Consider the following 18,264-nt stretch of genomic DNA (forward strand, 5'->3'; position numbering starts at 1 on the left):
TGGCTTGGTACTCTGCTGACATAATCTATTGTTTTGCTTTCACTGTAAAGCCTTTTTGAAATCGGACAGTGTGGTTAGATAAAGGAGAGTCTTGTCTTTAAAATGCTGTGAAATAGTCATATGTTTGAAAAATTGAAGTTTTTGTATTTTTGAGGAATTTGTAATTCGCGCCACGCCTATCATTGGATATTGGAGCAGGTGTTCCGCTAGCGGAACGTCTAGATGTAAGAGGTTAAGTCAAATGAATACTACAGACGAAGAACCATATATGTGACAATTTTTCCATTTTAAGATAATCAGTTATTTTTATATTATTAATTGTGTGTACCACATTAGGTGTTTTATGGTTGACAAATAATTCACCATACTCATATCTTCCAACAACAATTGATATTTTTTTGTTATTTCAAAAAATACTTTTTTTATTGCCGTTTTAATTTTTAGAATGTGGAAGAACAGTATATCTCCAGTGATGATTTCAGTTTGTGGAAGAACAGTATATGTGACATTTTGCATGACACTTGTAAGATGTCCTTTTTTAACACCTGATATGATGTTTTAAGTACTTTCAAGTGCAGATGCCCTTCATGTAAATAACTTAAATGCAATATGTAGTTAATTCATTTAATGGAGGTTCATTTAAAGGTGGTCTATCAACTTTAGCACTGATGACTTTTCTTAAAAGTTGAGTCATGAAATCTTAGTCTCATTTAAAATGAAGCCCTCAATGTGAACATACCATAGAATAACTACAAAAATAGAATTCAATCAAAAGAAGCACAACTTCTACATATCAAATATGGATCAATGTCATGTGCCAATATGCAGGTCCCTAAGGTCAATATTACAAAACGTTCAGAAACCCATTCTCTTTGCGTTTAACACTATGATCAGCAATTAAGTTTTGAATTGCGTTAAACCCATGCTAAAGGCAAGAAATGTCCTGTACTGAGGTGACAGCAGTAAATAAGTATTAACTGCTTAGAGTTGATGCTAAATGTGGTGACAGAGAGACGTACTGTGTATTGTAATGAATAACAAAAGGGAATCAAGATCAAATGAATACTCACATACTGTATGTGATGACTTGTTTGTTTTTAATTAATTCAGATTTAAAAAAGGTTCAAATGATCACACACAAAATCATTCTCAACAGAACACATTGTACATAACATTTTCTACACTAGGAACAACATCTTAAAATTAAATTAATTCAATATATTGTGCTGGTTGAAATCATACACAAATTGATTCACATAGAAAATTCCTACAATAGGGGTGACATGTTTTCTGAAATGTATTCAGATTCAACATACTATACAGGTTCAGGGGATCATAAACTCACAGAAAAAACGGTTAATTATGTAGCTTGGTTTAACATCAAATTATTCACTCTGCAGTGATTTATAAAAAGAGCGTGCAGCAGCTGGCAAGTAGTTGAGCATGGTCATCAGATCTTGGTACTTGTTTTTTTTGATGGGCAGAGGACTCTCATATGCTCTAGGGTAGTGGCTTGCAAAATAGGGAGGTTGAGGTGTAGCTCCTTGTTTTGGTTTGGAGATCAGCCACGATTTCCATCCCTCAAATAGACTGTGGCTCTGTCTGGCGTACAGATTCCAAGGATCCTCAACTGAAATTACAACAGAAACATTTTAAGTTCCTGACATCAATAAACAACTTTCACAGTCAAGCACTAGGATATTTTATTGTTAGAACAACATGTTGCATGTTGATGATGAATGTTAGTAAACTATTCTCTGTGCAATACCTGTGATATACTGTCATCGGATCTTAGAATGAGCCAATGTTTGCGATCGATTCCTTTCCCAATACCTGTGACTTTTAACCACCTCACTGAGGTGATCTGTAGTCCAGCTGGTCGCTTGAGGACAGAATCTGGAAGGTGCCTGAAGTCTTCACATTGCATCCTCATCACCTTGAATGGTTTTGCTGGTTGTGCTTCAAGTATCATCTTTGAAACATCATCAGGTGTATGAAGGACTGACACCTTGCGCCTCTTCTCAATGGTGGCAAAAGATCGATCACAAGGAAGAAAAGAATGACCAGAGACCATGAACTTCTGTTCAACTTGGGTAAAGTAACCCATAGAGATGAGCATCGACATCAGATTGAGCATCCGCCAGTTGTTATTCTGCCCACAGCATCTGTCACTGAAGATGATCAACTTGCGCACCTCTGGTTTGGGGAGTGGCGTGAATTTTGTCTTCACCCACTTCAATATGCAGCTTGCTACCTCAATGGAACCTCGGTGTGCAATCCCCTCATGCCAAACACACATGTATGCAGGATCTTCTTTTCCAAGTTCCTGGATGCAAAGGTTAAAATTTGACAGCTGCCGCTGGTAGTAGACATTGGAGTGGGTCAGATTAGGGGTGTACATCACCCCCTGTAGATCCACAGAAATGACATGGCAGTCAGCATTGGCTTTAGCCCACTCAGTGTCACTTTGAAGCTGTGTGTAGGCCTTTTCAGCTTTTCGATGGTGCAACTCACTTTCAACTGCAATCTTCCTCTTCTCCTCTTCAGATGTTGCTGCTGACATCTTAGTGAAGAATGCGTCACATTTGCCACAGGTGTCACTCCTGGGTTGGCCGAAATTGAGACTCTGCTGTTTGAAAATGTCCCTATAAACCCAGAATTTTGCAGATGATGTGGTATTCTTCTCTTTGTAGAGTCGGTACATTCGCAACAAATTCAGATCAGGGCTGAGGTATTCTCTGTGTACATCCCCCTTCATCCGAGAGTAGTGGTTCTGGGTTCTTGGGAAAGATAAAATGTGCTCCTTGATGCCCTCTTTCACTGTAGCATGTATCCGATGTGGCCTGTAAGGAGACAACAAGATGTTGTTGAACTTGTATTCTCTCAATGGTCTAGGGACCTGCCTTAGAGTGCAACTGTGTCGCTATAACCGGGGTACAAATCCCGGTCACGCCATTGCCGTTTGTGGCCGGGGGGTCCTGTAGGGCGGCGAGAATTAGGCCAGTGCCGTCCGGTGGGAGGGGGAAGGTAATCGGCACTCAGTCCTCAATGCTCAGGTTGTAGTTGGACAGCTTAATTACCATCATTTTGTTTAAAAGTAATAAACATTTTTATATTTTTGTTTCAGAATTCGCTATTCATCCATTCGATACTCTATGTTAATGTTTAGAAGATTGTTTAGAGCACTGCTATAGTGAAATAATCCAGGCTGGAATCCATAGCGCATTACCTATTGCTATGCTTCCCTCTTCCATCTTCTAAAGGAGACCTAGCCTCAGTAGCCTGATCTGGAGACCCTGCAACCTCACCTGCCTCAGCTTGAACTCCTAACTTTTCCTGAACAACCTGACCAAAACAATTACATTTCAATTAGCAGGTTCTAAAAAAACGAGTACAAAGAATACAATATGTTTGTAATTGATATTCATATAGACATTAATTCATATTTTCACTTGCCTGAAGACGGCTGTTGGTTAGCTGGAACACAGACATGAAAGTGACCTTGCACACATTCAATCTCTGGCCTGCTTGCTGTACATGGTATTTGAAGGTTTGTTTCCGTCGTTTGTTCTCCTTTGTATCCTCAGGTTTACGTCTCCGTTTCACCTCATGCTGCAATAAAAATTGACAATGATAAATTCAGAATTTAATATACTGTAGCACATTCAGGGTATTGCTTGATCAGGACCTCCATCTTTCACACACTCCCAACCTATACACAGAATGAGTTTGTGTTGCACCATTGTGTAACACTGCACTTTTAGAGTTAACGTTAATGTACGTATCATTACTGTCAAAGTTAAACTATGCAAGTGTTCAATATAGCTATTATAATAATAATAGGAGTTTTGTCCTATTTCTAACCTGTTCTAAGCCGGAGAGAATCAACGCTTGTTGTTTCTCGTATGGGACAGTGTAGAAAGTGTTGAACAGATGCAGCTTGCGCTCATCAGTCAACTTTCCACAATCCTTTCTGCACGTAGTGGAACACGCTCTTCCCTGCAGGATACAGTGTAACGTTACATATAACTAGCTAGCTACTGTAGCCATGTCGAATCATCCGGTGGATGGAGAAAAAGTAGCTAGCTATGTTTCTTCTATAATCTAGCAATAACATTTGTAACGATAATGTATAAGTTAGTAGCCAACGAACTTTAGCTAATATGTTTTCTCTATAGTTACAAATTAGACAACCCAGAACATACATGTTAGTTACTGTACTCAATAGCTAGCTAGCTAGATTGTTTGATATACGGTTCTTCCACATACCTCTTTTGGACAGCTTTTTCCAGTTTTTCTTGACCCTTACGATTTGTATAGGGTTTTCCCGCATCCCGTAAGATCTTCCTTTGCCTGTCTTTCCATTCTTTTAGTTTAGTTTTACGTTTCTTTCCCACATTTCGGCGATTTTCATCAGCAACAGAAAAGTTGTGCGCTTGTCCGTCCATTCTGAGTGGTGCACATAAACGGTTATTCCACGAGAGCCTATCTTTAAATTTAAAAATATTGTTAATTAGCGCGTGGAAAGCTTGTGAAACCGGTTCACTATAGAAAAAGGGTGTCCAATAACGATTTTTCATGTATATCTCTTTTTTTTGAAAAATGTCACATATATGGTTCTTCGTCTGTAGGATTCAAATGTGTACTGTTTGCTGATGATCTGGTGCTTCTGTCCCAAACCAAGGAGGGTCTACAGCAGCACCTATATTTTCTGCACCGATTCTGTCAGACATGGGCCCTGAAAATAAATCTCAGTAAGACAAAAATAATGGTGTTCCAAAAAAGGTTCAGTTGTCAGGACCACAAATACAAATTTAATCTAGTCACCATTGCCCTAGAGCACACAAAAAACTATACATACCTCGGCCTAAACATCTGCACCAGAAGTAGCTTCCACAAAACTGTAAACGATCTGAGAGACAAGGCAAGAAGGGCCTTCTACGACATCAAAAGGAACATCAAATTTGACATCCCAATTAGGATCTGGCTAAAAATACTTGAATCAGTTATAGAACCCATTGCCCTTTATGGTTGTGAGGTCTGGGATCCGCTCACCAACCAAGAATTCACAAAATGGGACAAACACCAAATTGAGACTCTGCATGCAGAATTCTGCAAAAGTATCCTCCCTGTACAACGCAAAACACCAAATAATGCATCCAGAGCAGAATTAGGCCCGCTAATGATCAAAATCCAGAAAAAAAGCTGTTAAATTCTACAACCATCTGAAATGAAGATATTCCTAAGCCATCACCTACTGTACAGAGAGATGAACCTGGAGAAGAGTCCCATAAGGAAGCTGGTCCTGGGGCTCTGAACACAAACACAAACACAAACAGACCCCACAGAGCCCCTGGATAGCACTACAATTAGACCCAACCAAATCATGAAAAACAAAACAATAATTATTTGACACATTGGAAAGAATTACCAAAAAAACTGAGCAAACTAGAATGCTATTTGGCCCCTAAACATAATATCTGACCACTGTGACTGACCCAAACTGAAGGCAAGCTATGACTATGTACAGACTCAGTGAGCATAGCATTGCTATTGAGAGAGACAGGCTATGTGTACACTTCCCACAAAATGAGGTGGAAACTGAACTGCACTTCCTAACCTCCTGAAACGTATATGCAGGGTATCAGGAAGCATGTGCAGAAGGTGAGTATAGTAATAAGACACATGAAGATAAACATAACAGGAGTAGCGTACTAAACTTAACCTGTCTGGGCTAGGGGGCAGTATTTTCACGGCCGGATGAAAAACGTACCCAATTTAAACAGGTTACTACTCTGGCCCAGAAACTAGAATATGCATATTATTAGTAGATTTGGATAGAAAACACTCTGAAGTTTCTGTGAGTATAACAGAACTCATATGGCAGGCAAAAACCTGAGAAAAATCCAAGCAGGAAGTGTGGAAATCTGAGAATTGTAGTTCTTCTTTTGATTCTCTATCGAAACTACAGTGTCTGTGGGGGACGTTGCACTTCCTAAGGCTTCCATTGGCTGTCTAAAGCCTTCAGAGAGTGGTTTGAGCATTTTCCTGTCACTGGGCAGATAATAGGAGCTCAGTTACTGAGTGGTCTGCCTGGCAACAAAGGGATTGGATATGCTCGGTCCCGCGAGCGCGCCCCTCCTTTTTTTTCTTCTTGAATGAATATGCTATTGTCCGGTTGGAATATTATTGCAATTTTACGTTAAAAATACCATAAAGATTGATTTTAAACAGCGTTTGACATGCTTCTAAGTACGGTAATGGAACATTTTGACTTTTCGTCTCTCGTTCCACACTCGTGCGTTATGCCTTTGGATAAGTGATCTGTACGCATGAACAAAACGGACGTATTTGTACATAAATATGGATTATTTCGAACAAAAACAAAATTTGTTGTGGAAGTAGCAGTCCTGGGAGTGCATTCTGACGAAGATCAGCAAAGGTTAGAGAATATTTCTAATTCTGAGTTTAGGTTGCCCCGAAGTTGGCGGGTGTCTGAATAACTCGCCGTGATGGCTGAGCTATGTACTCAGAATATTGAAAAATGTGCTTTCTCTGTAAAGCTATTTTAAAATCTGACACAGCGGTTGCATCCAGGAGTAGTCCATCTATAATTCTTTAAATAATTGTTATATATTTTGTCAACATTTATGATGAGTATTTTTGTAAATTGATGTGCACATTTTCTGAACATAATGCCCAATGTAAAATGCTGTTTTTGGATATAAATACAAACTTTATCGAACAAAACATACATGTATTGTGTAACATAATGTCCTAGGAGTGTCATCTGATGAAGATCGTCAAAGGTTAGTGCTTCATTTAGCTGTGTTTTGGGTTTTATTGACACATGTCCTTGCTTGGAAAATGGCTGTGTGATTATTTTTGTCTATGTACTCTCCTAACATAATCTAATGTTTTGCTTTCGCTGTAAAGCCTTTTTGAAATCGGACAGTGTGGTTACATCAAGGAGAAGTGTGTCTTTAAAATGGTGTAAAATAGTTGTATGTTTGAGAAAGTTGAATTATGACATTTTGTTGTTTTTGAATTTGCCTCCCTGATATTTCACCTGCTGTGTCCCGCAGGAGGGACGCTAGCATCCCACATAGCCCATAGAAGTTAAACAAAACCAATACTGCCTGAAGACTGACGCTACTGAGGGCTAAATGAAGGGGAAGTAATCAAGGTAAGGACGACAGTACAGGAAGACTGCCCAGAGGTCAAGCAGTCGGCCGGTCCGGACGGCGGAGATAGAAATCCCGGACATTGTTGGGGTCCAGGCTGTCAACCGCCAGAACCCAACAGCGCTCCTCTGGGCCGTAGTCCTACCAGTACACCAGGTAATGAAGCCGACTGTAACGTCTTGTCTGTAGTGTGGCGGAAAGAAGCGCAGGAAGCAGCGAACACTGTGTGGTAATTTTAATAAAACCACCTGTACAAAATAAAAGGTCTCCCAACAACAGGGAAAAATACAATTGACAAGCACAGTCGAACAAACGCAGTCGACACACAGAAAAACAATCCCGCACAATAGGGTGCGGGCCAGCTGAACTAAATAGCCCTCTTAACCTGTTGGGTCTAGGGGGCAGCATTTGCACGTCTGGATAAAAAAAATGTACCCGATGTAATCTGGTTACTAATCCTACCCAGTAACTAGAATATGCATATACTTATTATATATGGATAGAAAACACTCTAAAGTTTCTAAAACTGTTTGAATGGTGTCTGTGAGTATAACAGAACTCATTTGGCAGGCAAAACCCTGAGACATTTTCTGACAGGAAGTGGATACCTGATGTGTTGTATTGACTTTAAACCTATCCCATTGAAAAACACAGGGGCTTAGGAATATTTTGGCACTTCCTATTGCTTCCACTAGATGTCACCAGCCTTTACAAAGTGTTTTGAGTCTTCTGGAGGGAGATCTGACCGAACAAGAGCCATGGAACGATGATGTCCCATTAGACACCTGGCGCGCGAGTTCATGTTGGGTACCCTCGTTCCAATACGTTATAAAAGAGTATGCATTCGTCCACCTTGAATATTATTCATGTTCTGGTTAAAAAAGGCCCTAATGATTTATGCTATACAACGTTTGACATGTTTGAACGAACGGAAATATATTTTTTCCCCTCGTTCATGACGAGAAGTCCGGCTGGCTTACATCATGTGCTAACGAGACGGAGATTTTTGGACATAAATGATGAGCTTTTTTGAACAAAACTACATTCGTTATGGACCTGTGATACCTGGAAGTGACATCTGATGAAGAGAATCAAAGGTAATGGATTATTTACATAGTATTTTCGATTTTAGATCTCCCCAACATGACGTCTAGTCTGTATCGCAACGCGTATTTTTCTGGGCGCAGTGCTCAGATTATTGCAAAGTGTGATTTCCCAGTAAGGTTATTTTTAAATCTGGCAAGTTGATTGAGTTCAAGAGATGGGAGCCGCTACCTGGCCAAACCCCCGAATAAACCTCCGGTAGTAGTTGGCAAAGCCCAAGAACCACTGCACTTCCTTCACCGTGGTTGGAGTCGGCCAATTACGCACGGCCTTAACGCGGTCACACTCCATCACCACCCCCGTGGTGGAAATGCGATAACCCAGAAAGGAGACGGCTCGTTTGAAAAACTCACACTTCTCAGCCTTAACGTATAGGTCATGCTCCAGCAGTCTACCAAGCACCTTGCGCACCAGGGACACATGCGCGGAGCGGGTGGCGGAATATATCAGAATGTCATCGATATAGACAATCACGCCCTGCCCGTGCAGGTCCCTGAGAATCTCGTCAACAAAGGATTGAAAGACGGCTGGAGCATTTTTCAACCCATACGGCATGACGAGGTACTCATAATGGCCTGATGTGGTACTAAAGGCGGTTTTCCACTCATCTCCCTTCTTGATACGCACCAGGTTATACGCGCTCCTGAGATCCAATTTTGTGAAGAACTGTGCTCCGTGAAATGATTCCACCGCCGTAGCGATAAGAGGTAGTGGGTAACTAAACCCCACCGTGATCGTGTTTAGACCTCTATAATCAATGCACGGACGCAGACCTCCCTCCTTTTTCTTCACAAAAAGAAACTCGAGGAAGCGGGTGAGATGGAGGGCCGAATGTACCCCTGTCCCAAGGATTCCGTGACGTATGTCTCCATAGCCGCCGTCTCCTCTTGTGACAAGGGGTACACGTGACTCCTGGGAAGCGCAGCGTTAACCTGGAGATCTATCGCACAATCCCCTTGTCGATGAGGTGGTAATTTAGTCGCTCTCTTTTTACAAAAAGCGATCGCCAAATCGGCGTATTCAGGGGGAATGCGCACGGTGGACACCTGGTCTGGACTCTCCACCGACGTGGCACCTATGGAAACTCCTAGACACCTCCCTGAACACTCCTCCGACCACCCCTGGAGAACCCCCTGTTTCTATGAAATGAGGGGATTGTGACCAGCCAGCCAGGGGACCCCCAGCACCACCGGAAATGCAGGTGAATCAATAAGAAAAAAGTTAATGCTTTCCTTATGATTCCCCAGCGTTACCATGTCCAGCGGCACCGTAGACTCCCTGACTAGCCCTGACCCTAATGGTCGGCTATCTAAGGAGTGCACGGGGAAGGGGGAATCTATCGGCACCCGTGGAATGCCCAGCTTAATGGCAAGTCCACGGTCCATAAAGTTCCCAGCTGCGCCTGAATCGACTAGCGCCCTATGCTGGGAAGAGGGAAAAAATTTAGAAAATGAAACAGGCAAAAACACATGACCAACAGGGGGTTCTGGGCGAATCTGGTGCTGACTCACCTGAGGTGACCGAGAAGTGTTCTGCCTGCCTTCTCGACTCCCAGACTGGCTCCTCCAGCACCGGTCGGCCGTGTGTCCTCTCCGACCACAGCTGGTGCAGGAGGAGCCACCTCCTCCGGTGCCCCTTGGCACGGCCCCCCTACCTCCATAGGGGTAGGGGCGGGGGTGCACGGGGGTGGAACGGGCAGGACCCTCTCCGAACGCCCGCGGGCAGCCAGCAAATTGTCCAACCGTATGGACATATCAATGAGTTCGTCCAGGGATAGATTGGTGTCCCTACAGGCCAGCTCCCCTGCGGACGTCCGCCCGGAGACTACACCGGTAGTGGTCTATGAGGGCCCTGTCATTCCACCCCGCTCCAGCAGCCAAGGTCCTAAACTCCAGCGCGAAGTCTTGAGCGCTCCTCGTCTCCTGTAGGAGCAGGTCTGACGGTGGCCAGGTACAACTCTAACTGGAGAAGAAACCCCTTGCACCCAGCCGCCGTCCCATCGTACTCCCTCGGGAGTGCCAGGCGAAGCGCGCCAGAGCCAGACGTCGTAGGAGGAGGAGATGGTTGTATCGGGGGGGTGTAGGTGGAGAGAGGATACCACTCCTCTCCCATCGGTCCATCCTCTCCATCATCTGGTCCATGGCGGATCCGATGCGATGCAGGACCGATGTATTATGCTGGACACGTTCCTCCATTGAGGGTAGTGGAGTGCCCGCTGCTCCCGCTGATTCCATGCTCCTTGTGGTGCGGGATTCTGTAACGTCTTGTCTGTAGTGTGGCGGAAAGAAGCACAGGAAGCAGCGAACACTGTGTGTTAATTTTAATAAAACCACCTGTACAAAATAAAAGGTCTCCCAACAACAGGGAAAAATACAATTGACAAGCACAGTCGAACAAACGCAGTCGACACACAGAAAAACAATCCCGCACAATAGGGTGCGGGCCAGCTGAACTAAATAGCCCTCTTAATTGCCTAACTCAGGGCAGGTGAGAAAACATAAAAAAAGGGAAAAACAAAAAGGGAATCGGTGGTAGCTAATAGGCCGTCGACGACGACCGCCGAGCGCCACCCGAGCAGGAGGGGGCGCCACCGTCGGTAGGAATCGTGACACCGACTCACATGATGTCAAGAAGGGACCTGATGGCATATGCAGGGGACTCATATATGTCCAGGGGAGGTGGAGGGGTGTCATGGGGGACGGCATCAGCTAGGGGACCAGGAAGTTGGAGGGTCAGTTGTAAATGGTATGTTACCTCATTAACCCTTTGGAGGACCTTGAAGGGTCCTACAGCCAGGGTATCAGCTTCGGGCAGAGCAGGGCAGGCGGAGCGGGAGGTTCCTGGTGGAGAGCCAGATGCGATCACCAGGGTGGAACACAGGAGCCTCACTGCGGTGGCCATCCACCTGATCCTTCTGACGGTGGACAGCGCTGGAGCCTCACATGGGCGGCGTTCCACACCTCCTCTCCACGTCAGAACCCCTCATCCACTGCAGGGGCCTTGGTCTGGCTCGGAGTCGATGGAGCCAGGGCCGGCTGATATCCCAGGATTCACTGGAAGGGAGTCAACCCGATGGAGGTGTGATGAAGTGAGTTCTGGGCATATTCTGCCCAGGGAAGGAACCGAGCCAAATTAGGAACCTCCCCAGCTACTGGTTGTTCCCCTCCATCTGCCTGTTGGACTGAAGCCGATATCCGGATGTGAGGCTGGCCGTGGCCCGCCACCGTCGGAAAACAATGTCCTCCGGAAGGCCATAGTGCCAGAAGACCTGCTGGAATAGTGCCTCAGCGACCTGGAGAGTGGTAGGTAGACCAGAGAGAGGGATAAAACAGCAGGATTTAGAGAATCTGTCAACAACAAACAACCATAATAGTGGTAAAACCATCAGGAGTTTCCCTGCTGGAGCGTGGCGAGGAGATTTGGATTGGTTACATACGGTGCATGAGTTGACATAGTGGGCCACCAGTATTTATCGGAGAGGGATTGGATGGTGTGGGTGATACCTGGGTGTCCAGCAGCGAGGGATGTGTGTGCCCAGGTTGACAGCTGATCTCTTACCACCATGGGGACATAGATGCGCTCTGGAGGGAAGGTAGCTGGAGCGGGTTCCCTCTCCAGAGCCTGGTGAATGTCCACATCTATGTCCCAAAACACGGTGCCAACGATTTGGGAGGACAGATCGATAGGCTGGAGGGCACTCACAGGACCCTCCACCAACGTGGAACCACAGGGTGCTGGAAAGCAAGTTCTCCGGCATCCTGGTTCGCAGGCGATGATTCTCATCCTAAACCAGGAGATGGTGGGTTTATGAAGTTGGAGCCACGGGTGGCCGAGGATGTGTACAGCTGCGGTGGTGATTTGGAATGGAAGACTTTCCTGGTGCATGGTTCCCACGGTGAGGGTGAGTGGTGCTGTGATGTGCGTAATTGTGTCGGATCCCAATGGTCACGTATCCAGGGCTTGGACATGAAAAGGGGAGGAGAGCGGGTATGAAGTTAAGTTCAGTGAGGAGGCGAGGGCCTGGTCGTTGAAGTTCCCAGCAGCATCAGAGTCCACTAAAGCTGTAGAGACAACACTTGACATTCAGCGAGTGAAATAGGAACCATAAAGGGTTTGGAGGAAAATGATGGTAATGTAATACTCACGACTACACTGGGAGGCAGAAGGTCACGGGGCCGCAGCTCTGCTCTAGTGGACCCCGGGTTGGGACGCACCGGACACCACTGAAGCTGGTGCCCCTCCTGGCTGCAATAGGGACAGAGCCCCAGCTGTCTCTGGTGATGTCGCTCTGCCACGGAGAGGTGTGTGGCCCCTACCTCCATGGGTTCAGACTCTGCCTCAGGACAGCCAAAGGAGGGAGGCGAGTGGCGAGGAGGACACCGGCGTTCCCAAAGAAGGTTATCCAGACGGATAGCCATTGCAATGAGAGCATCCAAGGATATGTTGTCATCTCTACATGCCAACTCGGTCTGGACATTCTCAAGCAGTCCACTGCGGAATAAAGTGAGGAGCGCTGGCTCATTCCATCCGCTGGAGGCTGCCACAGTTCGAAAGGTGAGCACCTTGCTGGAGTTGGAAAAGTCGCTCACCTCCCTCTCTGCCCTCTGGAGGATGGTCGAAGATCGCCCTGAACAGAGCCATGAACCTCTCATAGGAACCCAGCTCCTCCTCTCCACTCTCCCAGACGGCCGTAGCCCACTCCAACGCCTATCTGGTCAGCAGGGAAATGACCATGGCAACATTGGACTTCGGGGGTGGGGGTTCCCGTCTGATAGGTGAAAAACAAGGAGCACTGGAGTAAGAAGCCATGGCACCTCGATGGAGTACCGTCATAGTTCTCTGGAAGGGACAGTCGGGCATTGCTGATCTGGGCGGACAGCTGGGTAGGCTAGGGGACTGGCTCACTGTGACGACCTATGGTAGGAGGCTATTTTCTATAGAGGAAGTAACGTACAACATCTGTAACGTATACGCAGATAGTCAGGAAACAGGTGCAGAAGATGAGATTAATAATAAGAAACATGACGATAACAAAACAGGAGTAGTGTACTGAACGTAAACAAAACCAATATGCCTAAAGACTGGGGCTAGTGAGGGCTAAATAAAGGGGAAGTAATCAAGGTAATGATGAAGTCCAGGTGTGCATAACGATGGGCAGCAGGTGTACGTAATGTTGTTTGCTAGGTGTGCGTAATGTGGGTTGCCAGGACCAGTGGTTAGTAGACCGGTGACATTGCGCATCGGAGAGATGGAACGGGAGTAGGCGTGACACTTCCTGCCAAATGTATGACCATATAAGAGACACATATTTCGCTCAGATTTCACAGGCCCACAATTTTTTTTTAATAAACTCCTATATCTATTGAGTGATATACCACTGTTGTGCCATCACAGCAACAAGATTTGTGACCTGTTGCCACAAGAAAAGGGCAACCAGTGAAGAAAAAACACTTATAAATAAAACCCATATTTATCTATATTTATTTTCCCTTTTGAACTTTACCTATTTGCACATCGTTACAACACTGTATATAGCCATAATATGACATTTGAAATGTCTCTATTCCTTTGGAACCTTTGTGAGTGTAATGTTTACTGTTCATTTTATATGGTTTATTATCTATTTCACTTGCATTGGCAATGTAAAAATACATTCCCCAAGCCAATGAAGCCCTTTGAATTTAATTGAATTGAGAGAGAGCGAGAGAGAAGAGTAGAGTAGAGTAGAGTAGATGTGTGAAGGAGCACACACAGCTGTGTGAACAAACACACACACATGCACAGTACATTACTGGTGCCGTGTTCCCATCCATCCAGGACATCTACTTGAAATGGTGCCTGAGGAAGTCCCGCAACATCATCAAGTACCCCACACACCACAGCCACGAGCTGTTTGCTCCCTTACTGTTGGGCAGACGGTATCAGAGCATGAGGTCTGATACCAATAGGCTCTGAGACTATCAGATTGCTGAACACTTGAACTGGACTGACAACCTGCACTGACTATCAAGCACGGACACAGACGCGCGCACACACACACACACACACACACACACACACACACACACACACACACACACACACACACACACACACACACACACACACACACACACACACACACACACACACACACACACACAGTGACATGCACAGATCACACACACACACACACACACACACACACACACACACACACACACACACACACACACACACACACACACACACACACACACACACACACACACACACACACACACACACACACACACACACACACACACAGACAGATCCACACACACACCTCCTTCTCCAAACAGCTAGGCTGGCCATGACAGCTGAAACAGAGTAGTACCTAGCCCATTGCTTTACCCTAGTTTTTGTCAGGCCCGCAATCTGGAGGCCACGCACTGCAAGCCTATGTACGTGGTTGAGACTGCCAAATGTCAGCGCCACCAGCTTGCAACTACACCCGAGGCTGTTCAAGCGTGCCACGATGGGCTGGTATTTAAGCAGCTTCTCTGCAAAGGCCTTCTCTATGTAGCTGTCAAATGAGCAGCCCACTTCCACAATGAGCTCCTCCCCCTGGCCTCCCCCAACAACAAAAATATCTGGTGTATTTGACACACAGGAAAACACATCATCATCAACATCAAACTAGCTTCCCCTTACACAAGAATGTTTATGCATCTGTGCTGTTGGTGAGACTACTTATCTCACCTCTCTGGCTATCAAGTCAACAAGGCGGTCATGTCTAGCAATGTACAAATCCTTGTATGAACAGCAGCAATTCACAACATGGGCAATGGACTCCATTACATTTGACTCATGTAGAATACAAAATGGGTCATGGTTTACAGGGTACCAGAGTGCTAGATCATAATTTGTTGGTAGAACGTGCAACTTCGCCTTAACAGCATAGGTGAGAATGTCCTCACCAATGTCAGCATTCTGGTATATGGAATGGGAGACAGAGTGACCAGCAAAGTCCAGAGCAGCGAGTTTCTCCTGCAGCCTCGGGCTCGTCCAGTTTTGCATTAGCTGCATCCGTCTGAAACCAATGAGTGTTGTCTTGGATATAGGATGAGATGTTCCATCATGGGTGACAGAAGCCTCCACAACAACACTGCGATCTGCCACAACTGCATCAGAGGCAGTCACTGGCTTAGTTCGCATATCAGTCCGTGTCCACCTGAGCTCCATTCCAGTCCGGTTGTACACAGGTTGAGGTCCGGCCAGTCTGACCAGACTCCAAAGCTAGCAGCACGAGTGTCCAATTTTCTGTTGGCCTTCTTCCTGAAGCCCAGGAAGTTGTCCTCAGTGTACCTGGCCAGTGGAACCTTCCTCCTCCGTAGGTCCAAAAGGGAGGAGGCTCTGGCTAACCCCTTAACTGTCACATCGTCACTGTTGAGCATGTTCAACAGTTGAGTCAGTCTGGTAGCAGTGTAAATCCTCTCAATATTCGGGACACCTAAACCTCCCTCTCTTTGGCTCAGTAAGACAACGTCATGTGTGATGTGTGTGTTTAAGCATAGGACTTTCTCCATACTTGAACAGTTATGTTATTAATTTCCCTTAGAACCTTCTGTGCGATATGCACATTTGCAAGCGGATGTTGAATATTTACTAGGGCCACTTCTCTCACAGATTCTAGCCTCATGACCACAGGCATAGGCGAAATGTCAATCATATCAAGCCTGATTGAATACTCATGGACAAGCTCCTCAACTTGATCCCCCCACACACAGACACAAGTTGGTTTTACTATCCAAGTGGGGACCAAAATAACATTTTTTCCCCCATTTAATATCCTATTTTCCCTAACCCTAAACCTAACCCTTAGCCTAACCCTAACCGTAACCTTAACCCCTAACCCTAAAACTAAACCTAACCCTAACTCCTACACCTAAAATAAAATGTTTCCTAATGGGTACTGGCGAAATGTCCCCACTTGTCAAATGTTCCTTGTTTAACTATCCTTGTGAGGACTTTTGGAACCCAAAAGGATACTAAAGTTAGACCACACACACAGTTTTGTATTGCTATCGTTGTGGGGACCAAACAATTGATTCCCATCCAAAATCATATTTTCCCTAATCCATAACCCTAAATCTAACCCTAACCGTAACCTTAACCATTAACCTAACCATAAACTTAACCCTAAGCCTAACCTTAACCCCAAACCCATAACCCTAACCGTAAAACTATACCTACCCCTAACTCCTAACCCTAACTGTAACCCCAACCTTAACCTTAATTCTAACCCTTATTGTATCCCTAAATATCACCCCTAAGCCTTTAACCTGTTAGGGCTAGGGGGCAGTATTTGCACGGCTGGATAAAAAAAATGTACCCGATTTAATCTGGTTACTAATCCTACCCAGTAACTAGAATATGCATATACTTATTGTATATGGATAGAAAACACTCTAAAGTTTCTAAAACTGTTTGAATGGTGTCTGTGAGTATAACAGAACTCATTTGGCAGGCAAAACCCTGAGACATTTTCTGACAGGAAGTGGATACCTGATGTGTTGTATTACCTTTAAACCTATGCCATTGAAAAACACAGGGGCTGAGGAATATTTTGGCACTTCCTATTGCTTCCACTAGATGTCACCAGCCTTTACAAAGTGTTTTGAGTCTTCTGGAGGGAGATCTGACCGAACAAGAGCCATGGAACGATGATGGCCCATTAGACACCTGGCGCGAGTTCATGTTGGGTACCCTCGTTCCAATACGTTATAAAAGAGTATGCATTCGTCCACCTTGAATATTATTCATGTTCTGGTTAAAAAGGCCCTAATGATTTATGCTATACAACGTTTGACATGTTTGAACGAACGTAAATATATTTTTTCCCCTCGTTCATGAAGTGAAGTCCGGCGGGCTTAGATCATGTGCTAACAAGACGGAGATTTTTGGACATAAATGATGAGCTTTTTTGAACAAAACTACATTCGTTATGGACCTGTGATACCTGGAAGTGACATCTGATGAAGAGAATCAAAGGTAATGGATTATTTACATAGTATTTTCGATTTTAGATCTCCCCAACATGACGACTAGTCTGTATCGCAACGCGTATTTTTCTGGGCGCAGTGCTCAGATTATTGCAAAGTGTGATTTCCCAGTAAGGTTATTTTTAAATCTGGCAAGTTGATTGCGTTCAAGAGATGTAAATCTATAATTCTTTAAATGACAATATAATATTTTACCAATGTTTTCTAATTTTAATTATTTAATTTGTGATGCTGACTTGACTGCCGGTTATTGGAGGGAAACAATTTCCTCAACATCAATGCCATAGTAAAACGCTGTTTTTGGATATAAATATGAACTTGATAGAACTAAAAATGCATGCATTGTCTAACATAATGTCCTAGGAGTGTCATCTGATGGAGATTGTAAAAGGTTAGTGCATCATTTTAGCTGGTTTTATGGTTTTGGTGACCCTGTCTTTGAATTGACAAAACATTACACACAACTCTTGTAAATGTACTGTCCTAACATACTCTAAATTTATGCTTTCGCCGTTAAACCTTTTTGAAATCGTAAAACGTGGTTAGATTAAGGAGATGTTTATCTTTCAAAGGGTGTAAAATAGTTGTATGTTTGAAAAATTTGAATTTTGACATTTATTTGGATTCAAATTTGCCGCTCTTGAAATGCACCTGCTGTTGATGGAGTGCACCACGGGGGGGACGCTAGCGTCCCACCTAGCCCATAGAGGTTAAGCTATAGATATTTTTTGCATGGGCTGCATCTCAATCCATCGCATCCACCGATATTGCCCTTCCACATCTGCGGTGAAAGGTGACAGAGCTAGAGCAGTGTTTGTCAGAACATGGGACATCCTGAAAATCGGTCTTCTCACGAAGTCTGGTAGAGGCAGTTGTGATGTGTGTGTGTAGCATGAATGAAATGTGTGTGTGTGTTTGTGTGTGTTTTTCTTTAACTTTCCTTACGGGTA

General features: G+C 44.7%; 1 long non-coding RNA gene across 1 annotated transcript; it reads right to left on the reverse strand.

The window, feature by feature from the left end:
* Positions 1 to 1,080: 1,080 nt before the first annotated feature.
* Positions 1,081 to 2,483, reverse strand: LOC106560420 (uncharacterized). The gene is made up of 2 exons (XR_001318596.2): positions 1,769 to 2,483; positions 1,081 to 1,630 (listed from the first exon to the last, which is right to left on the reverse strand). It is a non-coding gene; the product is annotated as an uncharacterized lncRNA (long non-coding RNA).
* Between the last annotated feature and the right edge of the window lie 15,781 nt (positions 2,484 to 18,264).

The sequence above is a fragment of the Salmo salar genome, chromosome ssa10 (genome assembly GCF_905237065.1).
Source record: "Salmo salar chromosome ssa10, Ssal_v3.1, whole genome shotgun sequence".
Taxonomy (NCBI): Eukaryota; Metazoa; Chordata; class Actinopteri; order Salmoniformes; family Salmonidae; genus Salmo; species Salmo salar.